The sequence below is a fragment of the Chrysemys picta genome, chromosome 1 (genome assembly GCF_011386835.1).
Source record: "Chrysemys picta bellii isolate R12L10 chromosome 1, ASM1138683v2, whole genome shotgun sequence".
Taxonomy (NCBI): Eukaryota; Metazoa; Chordata; order Testudines; family Emydidae; genus Chrysemys; species Chrysemys picta.
This window is the reverse complement of record NC_088791.1, coordinates 155938573-155954869: the sequence shown is the minus strand read 5'-3', so window position 1 is coordinate 155954869 and position 16297 is coordinate 155938573. Positions and strand designations below refer to the sequence as shown.

Below are 16297 nucleotides of genomic sequence, written 5' to 3'. Positions count from 1 at the left end.
GGTTCTCAAACACTAGCCCTGTGCTTGGGTCTCCAGCATAGCAGGGGAAAACTTAGGACCATCCCCCATTCCCAAATTGTTTTCATTTTAATTTGTTAAAAATCCTGTGAACATTTATTTATGAGGTTTAGTAAAACGTGTTTTTCTTAACAAAACCCAAGTGAAGTTGACCGTGTCCCTTTAAGCAGTTCTTTTTCCTTTTCCTTTTCCTTTTCCTTTAAAGAGATATTTCTGAAAGGCATTGGACCTGATCCAACCGCCAGAGAAATCAATGGAAGAACTCCTGTTGGCTTCAGTAGAGCTGGATCAGGCCCTTTATACAAACAATAAATCCAGATGGACCATTTATGAAAAATTTCCAGCAACGTTTTCAATGACATTGTAGTTGGAAGATATTAAAGCATAAAACACACATCTCAAACTGCATCGCTGCCTGACGCCAGGTTCCGCCCTCCCTGATGTATGTGCTTGTGCTCAGTTAATATGACACACCTTATTATAAATGAACACTGATTATTCACCAACATTTAATGTCATTTATTTTAATTTTACTGTTGTTTGTTTGTTTTTTGGCTACTTGTAGACAATGTCACTTCAGAGTGAGCAAAACACACCTGCCAAGAAAAGGTAATTTCTGTGTGGGGAGAAGTTTCCTGCCTCATTTCAAGAAGCAAAAAATATAGTGCTGGGCAAAAGCTTTAAGAAAGGGTTCTGTCATCAGTGAGTAAATCTCCGAAGGTTTAGTGATGTGGGGATTGGTTAGCTCCGGGAACCGATAATAGCCTAATGCCTGTAAAAAGCAACAGAGGGTCCTGTGGCACCTTTGAGACTAACAGGAGTACTGGGAGCATAAGCTTTCGTGGGTAAGAACCTCACTTCTTCAGATGCAAGTAATGGAAATCTCCAGAGGCAGGTATATATCAGTGTGGAGATAACGAGGTTAGTTCAATCAGGGAGGGTGAGGTGCTCTGCTAGCAGTTGAGGTGTGAACACCAAGGGAGGAGAAACTGTTTCTGTAGTTGGATAGCCATTCACAGTCTTTGTTTAATCCTGATCTGATGGTGTCAAATTTGCAAATGAACTGGAGCTCAGCAGTTTCTCTTTGGAGTCTGGTCCTGAAGTTTTTTTGCTGTAAGATGGCTACCTTTACATCTGCTATTGTGTGGCCAGGGAGGTTGAAGTGTTCTCCGACAGGTTTTTGTATATTGCCATTCCTGATATCTGACTTGTGTCCATTTATCTCCCATCTTACAGCAAAAAAACTTCAGGACCAGACTCCAAAGAGAAACTGCTGAGCTCCAGTTCATTTGCAAATTTGACACCATCAGATCAGGATTAAACAAAGACTGTGAATGGCTATCCAACTACAGAAACAGTTTCTCCTCCCTTGGTGTTCACACCTCAACTGCTAGCAGAGCACCTCACCCTCCCTGATTGAACTAACCTCGTTATCTCCACACTGATATATACCTGCCTCTGGAGATTTCCATTACTTGCATCTGAAGAAGTGAGGTTCTTACCCACGAAAGCTTATGCTCCCAGTACTTCTGTTAGTCTCAAAGGTGCCACAGGACCCTCTGTTGCTTTTTACAGATTCAGACTAACACGGCTACCCCTCTGATACTTAATGCCTGTAAGTCACTGGTTTGAGCTCAGCCCAGTGACCTATGAGAAATAAGTTTGGTAGGTTGGTTTATGTATCTATCATTCTTGAGGTATTTATATCTCACTCATCACGGGGAGTTGAGTGCCCAGGTCTTGCTTAAGTTTCCAGTGGCCAAGTATCCACAGAAACAAACCACCTATCACCACAATTGGTGGTACCTGTACCATTTTTGGCAGACTCATTAGCCAGGCAAAAGATAGAATGGGATTCTTCCCCCACCCCACCCCAACAGTGCTGAGACATGTTGGAAGAGCAGGGAAGATTTCAGTCTCGAGGGATGACAGTCCAGCCATTTTTGTGAATGTTAAATGTACATACAATTTATGATAATTTTTAAAGATCAGAAGTTTTAGCTGCGAAGCATCTGAAATCCATCCGAGACTCTTTGGGGTATAAAGTAGTAAAAGCTGGAAAACATGCCAGGATAGTTTTTCCTCTATTTTTCGATTTTTAGTTGTTTGTCCCCACAACTCCTATTGGGAGGCAGTTCTAGAACCTCACCCTCTCTGATCATTAGAAATAGTCTTCTAATTTCCAGCCTGGATTTGTTCATGGCCAGTTTCTATCAATTTGTTCTTGTGCCAACACTATCTTCTAGCTTAAATAGCTCTCCACCCTCCCAGATATTTATACCCCCTTCCTTCCCCCACCCCCAAATGTATGTCTAGGGAGCAATCATATGTCCTCTCGGCCTCCTTTTTACAAGACTAAACAAGCCAAGCTTTTTCAGTCTCTGCTCATAAGATAGACCCTACATTCTCCTAAGCATTCTTGTAGCTCTTCTCTGCACCTGTTCCAGTTTAAATTCATGTTTCTTGACTATGGGTGATGAGAGTAAAATTATCAGTATTGGCAACATTGAGTAGGTTACAGAAGGAAATGAGAGATGAGATGTGTCATGACTTCATTAGCAATACTGTACCCCACTCAATGTTGCCAACTCTGGCAATTTTACGCTCATCATATTGGATGTTTTTCTTAAAGCTCCAGCTGCTGGAGTCATGTGATTATGTGAAAATCTCAGCTTTCATTTTTTTAAAAAAAAGTAAATTTCTAATAGATGGGTAGGAAGTGATTTTCCTGTCCCACCAAAATTGAGATTTGCCAAACAAACAAACAAAAATCCATTACAAATCAGGATGAAAATTCAAAATCTTCAAATCTTTTGTGAACCAAAAATCCAACATCTGTTTTGGTTTGGAACAATTGAAACATTTTGTTATTGATAGTTTCAAAACATGTCATTTAGATTTTGACAATTTTTTAAAATTTTAGTTAAATTTCAAAACAAAGTCATTTAAAGCCAGAAAACTGGAATTTTTCATTTTGAAAATGTCAAAATGGGACAATTGCAAAACTTTCCTTGACTCAAACATTTTTTGAAGTTTCTGGGGGCGTTAAAAATGACCCTTTCCTGTGGAAAAAATTGGTTTTGATAATTTGGCATTTTTCAATAAATAAGTGTTTTGTTGAAAAATTACCAACCAGATCTAGTTTCTTGCCCTCCTGGTTGTGAAGAATAGCTTAAAAATGTGATCCAAGAGAACCCTAAAAATTCAAACCAGTAGGCAAAGAAAAAAGACCCCAAATATATTTTAAAAATCTCATGCTTTTTGGGGGTTGACAATGCAGCTGTCTGGTCAGTGTGCATTACGTGTCCCCTCCCCGCCCCAAGCCTGATCCACAGAGGGTATAGTCTGTGACAACTCTCTCCTTCAAAGTTTGTCTCTTTATCTCAAGATGAATGGACTGATGCTTTCAGCCTTGAAGGCTCCTAGTTTAATCCCCAACGTTGAACAAGAAGAAGGCGGTCATGCTTCTCCCCTGCCCTGCACCTGCTCTTTTCATCTTGTTGCTCTGTGGGGCTTCTCCGCCAGCTCTTACCTTTCTGCCTTTGCTAGCGCTTCCCCATGTGCCTGAAATGTTTGACTTCCTTTGCATCAGCTGGCCTCAGTCACCTTCTTCAGATCTCTTCTTCAAATCCCTCCCGACCTTTGCGGTGCTGGCTCCAACTCCTGTGCTGGCGATCCCTCTGCTCTTGCCCTAAGTCTGCCTCAGTTTAAAAACATCAGAATGTCAGTGACTTTCTCAGTGTATGACAGCACTGATATTATCTTTGTCTCAGCTCTCACTCCGCCTTTCCCTTTCTATGTGTTGCCTTTGTTTCCTCTCTTTATCTGATTTAGACTGGAGGTTCTTTGTGGCAAGGACGATATCTTTTTAAAATCTCTGTAAAGCCTATTCAGCGTTATGGTTATATGAATGTCAGTAGAAAAAGCAGTACATTGGAAGCAGCTGCGTAAACCAAGAGGAACACTGCGGTCAACAGATTAAAGCAGGAATTCTCAGAGAATAGTCCCATGCTATCTATGAGGCATGCTTTGAAGCTGTGTTCTGATAGCATGTTCTTATTTCTGGTCCAATGTGATCAGCGCATGATGACTTTTTCTTTGCTTGATGCTCCATGGAATTGAGCTGACTGAAAATATTCCATCAAAACTTTTTTTTTTTTTGGATGAAAAATTGGGTTTTTGACAAAATAATTTTTTTCACAAAAAAAGGACTGCCTTCCTCAAAAAGGATTAATTTTTCATTGGCAAACCAACCCTCTCACCCCAACAGATTTTTATGTATGTATGTATGTATTTATTTATTTATTTTGGGGTCTTGGCCAATTTTTTAAATAAAAAGTTCAAATTTTCCAGTGAAAATTCTATATTAAAAAAAAAAATTGCCAAAACATTCCACATGGACCCTCCCCCCAGTTTTTGACCAGCTCTGCTATCAAATATTGTCTACATGACTTTTGTTTTGTGGCAAATATTATGTGCTTTGGCCCACATTCTCAAACGCATCTGCAAAAAGATGCTCCTAACTAGATCACATGTGGAAATCGCCAATTGGTTGAGTGTGCATCAGGCATTTTGTTCTGTGTCCATGTATGTTTGTGTGCCTGGCTTTGAAAATCTGGGCCTTTACAGTTATGCAATGTAGTTAATGAGGAATTAAAATCCAACCACCTGAGGGTTCCTCCAGTTTTGAATGATGTGTTACTGGTGTGATACCCAGGATGATTTCAGGTTATGAGGGAAAGTTGATGCTTCAAGATCAAATAAGTCAGGGGATCCATATAAGTATTGCTAGAGGATGAGAAATATGCACTCCCAATAGTCATTTGTATATGGGGTGGGGAAAAATATTATTTGGCGTAGTTAACTCCAGAAAAATGTCTTCCAAATACTGTACATACCAGCTTGTGATGATACATACAGACTTAGCTGCTGCTCTTTGACTCAACAGACAGGCAACCAATGGGGATGACCAAAGGTGAGGGGCGGGCAGCTTCTACACTTTTTCACCCATCTAAAATGGTACCCAGGTACCAGCGGTTGGTCAGATCCCTTTCAAACCTGCTAACATCTGAAAGATCCAATCAGAATATCTGGGGGGAAAAAGATGAGGCAACTGAACCCAATGGAGGGACCCATTCTGTTGAACTCAATTGAGATACTTTGCTGAGCAATAGGCACCATTAAGTCCCTCCATATTTGACCTATCAGTCCTTGTCCTCAAAAGAAATTTGCACACCTTCAAAAGATGAGCTGGGGAACTTGAATTCATAACTCTGTGTTACCTTAAGCACCCCTCAATGCCCACAAGCAAAAAGCCTACTGTACGGTGACTCATATCAAGGCTGAAACAATCAGTACCCCCAACACATTGTTGTCATAATATTTAGGTAAGAGGTATTATGTAGGGTATCATATGTAAACTGGTGACACAGTGGTCCCGAAAATCATTGTGTGATGTGTGTATGGGTTGGATATAAGGAGTTATGTATGTGTGCTGGAAATACATTCTTAAAATATGTTTTGGAGGCAGTGCATAAATTAAGTCTGCCCTCAACAAAGGAACATGGATTTACCTGGCTGACCAGCTTGATTACAGGCAGAGGACACTGAGGTACATTTACACATAAGGTAATCGAAACCATCAAGCTAACAAACTGTGGAGGAAACAATTTAGTGAGAACACTGGGTCTGAATCTGCACCCCCAGGAAGTCTTCTTGGCTCTTGAGACAAAGACAATGGACTTTGCGGGGGGAAAGAGAGCAAAAAGACATGCTAGTGATCCATCACTTAAGAAACCAAGGGAGCAGCACCCTCAGATTCTGTGAACATTGAATCCCATGGCTTGGAGTGGTAGAGATGCCAATATCTTGATGTAAGTGAGAAAACTGCTCAGGCACAGATTGCATCTTGCTAAAAGTAAGTTCTAGTCACTGGAAAGCGTGTTTTCTTTTGTTGTTTGTAACCACACCTGTCTCTTTTTCTTTTGCTTAGTATCACTTAAATCTCTGTTCTTTGTTCATAAACTTAGATTTACTGTAAACCATCTCAGTGCTGTTATACTGAAGTAAAGCAAAATTAACAGGCTGGCGTGTTCTCTGTCTCTTTGGAGGCAGTGAACTTAATCCTTTCTGTGAGTGCTCATTGAGAGGGACTGGGCACGGCAGAGAGCTGTCTCTGGGGAACTCGGGAATTGGAGTTCAATGATTGTTACTTGCAAGGCAAGGTAAAGACTGGCAGAATCTTGAGGAGTTTACTGGTAAGGTAGACAGACTGGTGTGGCAGGGAACTGACACACAGGCTAATCTCTAGTAAAGCTCATTTTTGCTAAGGCAGAGGGGTAACACAGAGGTTTACAGTACTGGGTGTCCTGAACAAAGCGCCACATTCTGCTAGCTACTAAAAATCATGGTCCCGACAGAGACCCTGGTTTTATGGCTCATTACAACAATTTGTAACCTACTAAGCCTCCTTTGTCCTATGACTGAAAAGGTGTTAATAACCCACTTAGTGCAACGTGTGTTAACCCTTATGCTTAACAATATGTCCCACCTTGGATTTAGCTGTGACACTCTGGTTACCTTATCTAGACCTGAAGAATTGCCCTGTGGTGCTCGAAAGTTTATCTCTTCCACCAACAGAAGTTGGTCCAATAACAGATATTACCTCACCCATCTTGTCTTTCTCATAGCCTCGTACCAACATGGCTACAACAACACTGCAACCTCCTAAATGAGGACATTTGTCATGTAAGTGATAGTGATGGTCTTAAATTAAAATAGAGATCTCAATACTTCCCAGCTTTAGAGTATTTGAGATCTGGATCTGAGTTTTGAACTAGCCTTTGTCTTTAGATTGTCCTTGGGATGTTCAAAATTAGTATACAGATCTGAACTGTGCAACTTGGGCCCCTCTCTAGTTTGCATGCGGGAAAAGTATATTTTAAAATTTTGTTTGGTAAAGAACCAAGTGTGAAACTCACAGTTGTGCCCAGGGGTCATATTCCCAGAGATGGCTATTGTTTTTACATTTGTACTGTAACTGGGAGGTAGGGACAGGGGTTCCTCAGCCCAAAGCATTTCCTTCTTCCTCTTCCACTTATGACTCCCTATTATATAAAAGTGCTCATCCACATTGTGTTAGTCAGCCACAGATCTTGCTCTTGTCTGCAGCCCTCTCAGGGATTATACTATGATTTTCCTACTGATAAGTAAAGCAGGTAAACCCACACACTGATAGCCCATTCGCTTTCTAAGGCTGTTCTTGAAACTCAGACTCCTAGCAGTGGAGGTGACAGCGAGAGCGATGATGCCAGAATATAGAGTGTGTGACATTTTAAAACATACCTGAGAACCGTTCAGAAAAGAAACAAGACTGACAAGATGACTCTGACATCCAGAGGGGGATGGATCTGAGGAGAGAGTTTCCCGGTCTTCAGATTTTATTTCTGAGTAGAGAGAGCCATTAAATCATGGATTCAAAAAAGTTGCATGGAGCAAATGCTTTGGAAAATGAAACAAATTTACCGGGACCAAAACCATTCCTGGTGTAAAGCCATTTCAATGGATGGAGTTACAGCAGAGATGGAATTGGCCTACTCTGTCACCACTGCGATTTTCTTTGTCCTTCTCTCTGGAGCTGTTTTGTCCAGACCATTTCGTTGATTTTTCTTGTGTGCTCAGCAAACCTTGAAAGGATGGGGAGGGGGCACATGCTTATGAATAGGCTGGTTGAAAGTCTTCCATCCATATGGAAAATCTGTGAAAATCTTCACTTGGTTCTAAAATGTTCCAGTTTGCAGAAAGTTATTTGGGATTCAATTCTTTGTCAAGAAAACTGGGAAATATTTGTGAAAAAAACTGGAAAAATCAAAATGTTTCATTTCCCCCCCAAAATTCCAGAGGACGACACTTGGTCTTTTCTAATCAGTTCTAGTTAGTGCTTCTCTTTGTTGTCACTGTAGCTATTGTGGGGCCACAGACAGCCTGAAAAGTGGTGTCTGAAATCTGTGTACATGATTGTTTGCCCCCAGCTACGCTCTGTGGTACTTATTATTTCAGACCAAATCTAGGTGTCCCTGAAATCAATGGCAACTGACTTCAAGAGACCAGGATCCGGCTCTTTTATATATACACCTCTACCCTGATATAACATGACCTGATATAACACGAATTCTGATATAACGCGGTAAAGCAGTGCTCCTGGGGGGAAGGGCTGCGCACTCCGGCGGATCAAAGCAAGTTCGATATAACGCGATTTCACCTATAAGGCGGTAAGATTTTTTTTGGCTCCCAGGGCCCCTGCCCTGAGGCGCTTGCAACTGTAAGCAGAGTCAGGATGAGCTCTACCCTGACATCTGTTGATGAATTATGGTGAGTGTGGAAAAGAACTCCAGGGGCTGATCTTGTTTGCATAGGCACACCCACCCGCCTGGCATGAGACAACAGCAACTGATAGTGGTTACTTTGGATGGGGTGGGATCCCCAGTTTCTCTGTTATTGGGGCAGGAGGAATAAAGTGTTGTTACCCTGATTATGTGAATCAAGGACAATGAAACTGTTTTATGACAGAGGGTCTTACCATCACCTAAGTAGCACACGCTAGACAAGGGACATGGGTTCCACAACCCAGTGAATTGAGGGAGGATGGGGACAGGTATTTGTACCTGGTGGTATGCCCCCCCCCCGGGGGGGGGAGCCTGAAACACCAATTGCACCACCTCCTCTCTCCACTGTTGAATGTCAGAGCTAACTTTGATTCCATTAGGAGTCCAGTTACAGGCTGCTGAGCTGAATTCACTTTGGGCCCATGGTGCACCAGCACCGGGGCTCCCCTACTACGAGCTGAAATCACAAAAAGAACTAAAGTTACTAAGAGCTGAAGTCATTTGAGTGCTGTGTTAACTAGTGGGAGAGCCTGAAGCTATATTGCTAAGCGGCTGGCGGAGCCGTTTGCGGGGGCGGCTAGAGCGGCTCACAGGTCGGTGAGCGGAGCCGTTTGCGGGGACGGCTGGAGCAGCTCACAGGTCGGTGAGTGGAGCCGTTTGCGGGGACGGCTGGAGCAGCTCACAGGTCGGTGAGCGGAGCCGTTTGCGGGGACGGCTAGAGCGGCTCACAGGTCAGGGAGTGGAGCGGAGCAGCTCGTAGAGCAGAGCAGTTTGTGGGACGGCAGGAAGTGGACTGGCTCGTGGTGAAGGCTGTGGCGGAACCCCACGGAGAGACAGCTGGTCGGCCTCGTATCACGTAAGGTGCCCCTTAACACCCTGTGTGCCCCCCTTTTACTCTGGGGCTGCACTGACCAGGGACAGAGACTTTGGGGGTTGTTGGACTTTTGGGACTCTGGGTGATTTTTGGGTTGCTGGATTCAAGAACCAAAGGGAAAGGACACGGCCCAATTTGCTGGGATGGGTCTTTTGCTCATGGTTTGTGTTATGAATCCTGTTTGTGGTGTTTTTTCCAATTTAATGCTGATGTCGTTTACCTCATGTTATTAAACATTTTCTGCAACACTCCGTGCTTGCAAGAGGGGAAGTATTGCCTCTTAGAGGCACCCAGAGGGTGGTATGTAATTGTCCCAGGTCACTGGGGGGGGCTCGAGCCGGTTTTGCATTGCGTTATTGAAACGGAACCCCTGGATACAGAACCCAGCCCTTGTTGCTGCCAACTTAGATGGGCAGAAGGGTTACACAACTTAAGGGTCCTGCACGTTCTTCAGTCACGTGAGTAGTCCCATTGGCTGAGTGGAGTGTCTCTGGAGATGCGAATGGCCCATAGTCCTCAAGACCAATTCTAGTAGGTTACACCAGTACAAATGCAGAGGATCTCCATTCAACAGGATTATTCTGGATATACATCATCATAGTCTGGCCCTTGATAAGTCTAGAGGAGTCTAGTCTTTAAGGTCTGTCAGATAACCAACCACCTTTCTGCTTAACTAGGTCCAGATTCAGCAAAGCACTGAAGCACATGATTAAGGCTAACAGAATTGGAGATAGGGAATCGAGGATGGTTCTCTGGCTAGCAGGTGCTCCAGGGCTGCTGGAACAGCAGTGCCTTATGCAGCCACAGGTCATGTAAATCACCATCATCCTTAATCATCCAGTTGCCACAGCGAACATAATGGTGAAGGAACAAATGTACCTGGAGCTATAACTGACCAGTCCAAGCTGCAAGTTTGTTCTCCATTAAGCAGAACAAATGGGATTGATTGACCATTGTTTGATGGCTCCTCACTTCTTCTTTTTTAAAGTGAATATAAGTCAGGGGAGGCTTGTGTTCTGGGATCTGTGGGAGGGTGAGGCTCCTGCCAGCTAAAAATCCCTTCTCCAGCCAACTCCAGATGGTTTCCCTGGGCATGTTTCCTTAATGAAGCAGCCCCAGTTGCTTATCTGGGGAATGTGGTTTAATATTTTACTGGTGCTATTTGTTCTTTCTCCCTTGTCTGACCTTTCAGATAAGGCACCAGGCACAGAGCTGGACTCTGAATGCTGCAGCAGGGATATGCTCACTAGCCTTGGCCCTAGGTGTGAATCTCCCCACCCCATCCTAACCTTGCTCTCCCCACTTGTGCTACAGGCCTGTCAGTGCCCTCCATGCAGCTCTGACCTTCACAGAGAGCAATGAAAGTGGGGGAATGGAGCACATATCACCTGTCACGGGAGCAGGTGACACCCCTTTCTTCTATGCAGTAAGAGTCAGAGCCATGTGCAGATCACAGGGGGATGATGGGGAATTCCTGGGAGGTTTGCCTGAGTAAAGACTAAGTAAAAACTACTGAGTAAGGAGCTCAGGGTTTGACTGTGGGTGTCTCTTTGCATTGGCCAGAACAAATCATCAAAGAGAAAATCAACAAATAAAGACAACAAAGAGGAGTTAAAATTAAATGATCAAAAAGAGAGCTACAGGAAAATAAGGCGAACAAATGAAGCGGCCTCTGCTTGAAGCAGACTGTGTTACTCTGAACAATGGAGGAGCGGTAAGGTGCGATTGACCACATAAGCCCCCCATTCCTGCAAACTGTTCCATGTGAGCAGAACCCTGCACCCACACAAAGCCCCATTCACTGCACAGGGGTGCCATGTGGGTGCAGAGACCCGCCCACGCAGCACTGCTTGCAAGATAGAGAGCTGTGCAGAGCTGAATGATTGACAGGACTGGATAAAAGAACAGAAAGGGGATGCTTCCAACTAGATGCACCCAGACCCCCACCCCACCAAGCCCCACTCCCCCCAGATCCTCCTGCTCAGACCCCCACACCCAGACCCCTCCGCTGAGCCCCAACCACTTTCACCTGGAAGCCCCTGCAGAGTCCCATTGCCCCTGTACCTGGAAGTCCCCCAATGAGCCTCTGTGCATCCCAATTCCCCCAAACTTAGACCCCCCACTGAGTGGCCTGCTCCCAGATTGTCCCACACAGCATCCTCTCACCCCACACTGAGCCCCTCCACACTTGGATCCTGCCTGGTTGAGCCTGCCTGTCCCACACCTGGTGCACCTAGCGCAGAGGGGCAGGGTCCCAGGGTGTTTCTGGGGTAGGCCCAGGCCTTGTGCTGTGTCAGGGTCAGGTGCAGCCTCACCACTGAGTCCGTGTCCCCGGGGTGGGGGATGGGGAGGCTGCACGGTGAACTCCCACCTTCGTACAGCCAGTGGCCTGTGCTCCCCACTGCCATGCTGGAGCCTCTGCATTTATTTCTTGACAAATAAAGCTTGCAAAATTTTAAAATACCGTGGGCAGAATTTTTAATTTTTTTGGGTGCAGAATCCCCTCAGGAGTAACTGTGATAGCCTCAGATGAGAGATGCTATAGAAATTCAATCTCGTATAACTGTAGTAGCTTACAATCTAAATCAGAGCACCTTCTTTTATTAGAACTGACTTCAGGGGAGCTATGCTGCTTTACCCCAGCCGAGGAGTTGGCCCTTCGCATTTTTCTTTACCTTGCATCCTAAACTGCTGCTGCTGTGCACTTTTAAACAGCTGCTGAATTTCAGTGGTGGGAGAACCGGTTCCTACTGGATATATGTGGAAGAAGTGATCCTTTGCCCACAGGCCCTCAAAAGGGACTGTGAGGCTTCATTTGTTAATGTGTATGGGGGGAAAGAAATGCAAAACACTAGTAGTAAAGGCATCTTGTACAAGAGTTCATAGAACAGGCCTGATGGCAGTTAGAGCCTCCTGTTTACTGTACTCTGCCGAACAATGGGAACACTGAGAACAAAGCTAGCAGAACAGGCCTGGGTTTGCAGCGCTGAGGAAAAACACTGGACTGGAGGGAGTTAAGAAGCGAGAGGAGTAAACGCTTGGGACACCATCTCAGTAGCGATTCCATAAGCTGACAAAGGAAACACCAGCTTACCCACCTTCGGCAAACAACTGCGAACGGAGTTATTATTCTGTTCAAACGGCCTTTCTTGCTTCTCATTAGGAAGAATCCAATTCATGTTTGTTAGCCCAGCCACTCCCTAAAGCACATCACAGGATTTAGAAAGGAGAGAGCATTCTGTCTTCAATCACTGGAGCGTGGCTTGGGAAACTTCACACTCACAAAGCAAGTACGGGTTGAATTGCTAGCTCCCCGAGCTCCAGCCCGCCTTCTCGGGTGGTAAAGGGATGAGTGGCTGAAGATGGCTGTAAGGACCCTGTTGGCGTCTTTCCCTCCACAGCCTTCCAATGCCCTCCCTCTCCGGGTTCAGCTACACTGCAGTCGGGGTGTGTGTACACAGACCTGACTTAGCTTTTACCTAGCTAGCTCAGGTACCAATAGCAGGGAAGCCACCACAGCACGGACTCCAGCACTCAGGACCTGCCCAGGACCCGGAGCATGTATGCGGGTAGCTAGGCCGAGATGAAACCTGTGCCACCATAGCTACGCTGCTCTTGGTACCCAAGCTAGCTAGATTGAAGCAAGCTCGGGCAGGTCTACATGCGCTGCAGTCACACTGCTGATTGCTGTGTAGACATACCCTTAGTCACAAGCCAATGACCACAGAAAATAGCTCCTCTGCAAAGTCGCTTGGTCTTTAAATTGAATTTAGTGCTGTTGAAAGGTCCTAGACTGAGAGCCCTGAAGAACTTCCTTCCTCCACAGAGTAAGTACAGCAGGTGCAACGGCAAGGCTGGTCCCCTGCCCGGCCCTGTCAGCATTTCCTGAGCCCTGTCTGAGAGAACCCCCCTGTAGGAACAAGAGTGGAGTTCAGCCTCCCTAGTCTGTACAGTTTTTGGACCCTTGGCTCAAATGTGATGGTGATTTTGGTGACATACCCACTGGTTCAGTAGCAATTGGCCAGAGGCCCCCAGCTTATTTCACACTGAAGGGCTGTCAGCTTGTAATGAATTTCAGTCACTGTTGACTTGGTGAATTCATATCAATAACACGGTGATGAAAATCTTTACATCCCATTACCAGCCCCTCAGCCATCCCGTGTGCCAGTCCGCACCTTAATCAGTGATCTCTGCCGGTGCTAAGATACGAGTTTGTTATTTCTCCATTGCTCAAAAGATTCTTATCAGCTATTTCTGGTATCCACAGCAGGTTGCGCTTTGTAACACTCCTCCTCCTCCTTTGTTATTGGCACCAAATCTGGTCAGGTGCACACTGTGTTTTCACAAAAAATACACCACCATCACACCGGGGACATGCTGTGCTTTGAGTGGGAGAACCCCAGTGGAGTATTTAACAAGAGTCTAGTAGTAATTCAGGGCAAAAAAAAACACTCAATGACACCAGGGCCAGCAGCACCAGCGTCACCCAGAGCAGAGTGTTGCTCCTACAACTCCCCATGATCATTGCTTCAGCTGACAGGGCAAATGAACAATAGGCAATCTCAAGTGAAACACTTGGGGTCTAGTGGCTAGACTGTGGCTCTAGGGAATAGCCCTGAACAAGAGACAGTATGTCTATGTATCACCCTAGTACAGTGGTTCTCAAACTTGGGCCGCCACTTGTTCAGGGAAAGCCCCTGGCGGGCCGGGCCGGTTTGTTTACCTGCTGCGTCCGCAGGTTCGGCCGATTGCGGCTCCCACTGGCCATGGTTCGCCGCTTCAGGCCAATGGGGTCTGCAGGAAGTGGCGCGGGCCGAGGGACGTGCTGGCCGCCCTTCCTGCAGCCCGCATTGGCCTGGAGCAGCGAACTGCGGCCAGTGGGAGCCGCAATCGGCCGAACCTGCAGACGCGGCAGGTAAACAAACTGTCCCAGCCTGCCAGGGGCTTTCCCTGAACAAGCGGCGGCCCAAGTTTGAGAACCACTGCCCTAGGGGATCCCTGAGAGACTCAGAGAGGCACAGTGCCTCCAGGAAGGAGCAACCCTGTTGCCCCAGGGAAGGGGATTAACATGCAACATCCCATTATGGAATGCAGGGCACTCCCCCGTCCATGTCCAGCCAGTTGCATTGGTGGCATGTTGGAGGCAAAGCCCCGGCTCCACTTCGTCTACCCCCATCCACTTGCTCCCCAATGGGAAGCATCGCCAGAGCAGCCCTTGTTCTCCCCTGTGTTTCAGTCCAGCCTGGGCTAACACAGGCAATGCAAAGGGCCTTTCCTCCCTCCCATGGCGCTGCACAACGGCGTAGGCTAGAGCGCACTCTGCTGTTGGCTAGTATTCTGCACTGCTCTCTATTTAGGGGTACTCCTGAAACTAGACCTGGTCAAACTGCATCCACCACTCATTACAAAATTAGGCAGATTTTGGCTTCATTTCAGCTTCTCCGAGCGTGCACGACCCAGACGTATTATTTGCTTATCTATTCAGAATTTGAAAATATTCAGCAAAGGGAAAGTAGACATAGGTGCTGGAACTATGGGTGAAGGGGGTGTTGCCGCACCGCACCCCCTGGCTTGAAGTGGTTTCCATCATATACAGGATTTACAGTTGGTTCAATGGCTCTCAGCACCTCCCACTATACAAATTGTTCCAGCTCCCCTGATGGTATAGAAGTCTAGGGATTATTCATGAACCCTCCAATGCAGTCATACGTGCTTCCAGGTTGTTTCACCCAAGTATTTTAATGGGTAAGGCACATGTATTCAGTGTTGACTGTGTGTGTTTGACAGAGCCACGCAGAGCAGTTTTGAAGCTGTGTGAATTCACAAGTATTGAAGGGTTTGAATATAGGTGAACCAATTGGAAACCTCAGTAGTTGCTAAATATTTGTTTGGTCTGATGTTTGATCAGTTCTTCCTGAAATCCACTGAGGGCTGCAGCTAGCCCAAAACATGGGAGCAGGGCCACTCGAGGGCTTGTGCCTAGGCAAGTCCCAGATGCCTATACCCTGCCAGCTGCACTGGTTGCTTATACCTGTAGCTTGGCAAGAGATTTAGGTGTGAAATGTTCCTGCAGGATGCGCTTCGTTTTTCCTGACTTTTCTGTGTTGAACACTGCAACATTAACAGACATTTTCATAATTAAGAAAAAAGAAGAAAAGGAAATTCAAGCCCTGGGAGTGAGTGAGTGAGAGAGAGAGAGAGAGAGAGAGAGAGAGTGTAACTGTGACTTTAAGCCAGCTGGCCAGATTCTCAGCAGATGTAAATGAGCTTATGCATGGAAGCCAATATACCTATGACCCTTTACACCAGAGAATCTGGCCCAGTGGCTGATTTGTGGGCAGGGTAAGGCGCTGCATCCATTGCATTGACTTGAATGGACTTACACTAGGGATAAATTTGAGCCATCATCTTTTGACTTGTCATCTGAGCACATCTGACCCGGAGCCAGCGAGGGGGAAGGAGTGTTCACATTACATGCCGTTCCTTGCAGTATTATCTCGGCCTGGCATCTCCTTCACTGTCCCATTTTACATAAGCTTTCAATGGCTCACTGACCATTCACTCCCTGTGCCAGTCTGCTTTTATAAACTTTAAAGGATTGTTCTGGGTGAGGAGAACATACATCTTGCACCACAAAGGTTGCCCATGCCACCTGGGGAGCACAAGCACAAAGACAGTCATGCGTGCAACATTGTGCACCCCAAGCCTCCTGGCCAATCCTTGGCTGAACCAGCCAGAGAACAGGAACTGATGTTTATTTGGTTTGAACCATGAGACTAGCATAAAACCCATAGGGCAGCTGGGTCTTCCAAGGTGAGAAACTCTTTCCAAGCATTTGCTTTAGCTCTACTGAAAAGAATTCCCATGATAATGGAGAACTACAGCCACCTTTGAATTTGGCTTCTTACGCCTAAAACCGTTGGGCCAGATTCTCAAGTCCTTAGGCACTTTTTATTTGGTCAAATTCCCACTGATGCCAATGGGAGTTTTGCTTGGGAGTAAGGACTTAGTAAACATTGAG

The 16297-nt window shown here is 45.7% G+C and overlaps 1 long non-coding RNA gene across 1 annotated transcript in view; it reads right to left on the bottom strand.

Annotated features, from left to right (window-relative positions):
- Positions 1-16297, bottom strand: part of LOC103307217 (uncharacterized) — a 112894-nt gene that overhangs the window by 7519 nt on the left and 89078 nt on the right. The window contains exon 3 of the long non-coding RNA XR_509898.4: positions 3551-3715. This is a non-coding gene — a long non-coding RNA (uncharacterized LOC103307217). The remainder of the gene's footprint in view (positions 1-3550; positions 3716-16297) is intronic.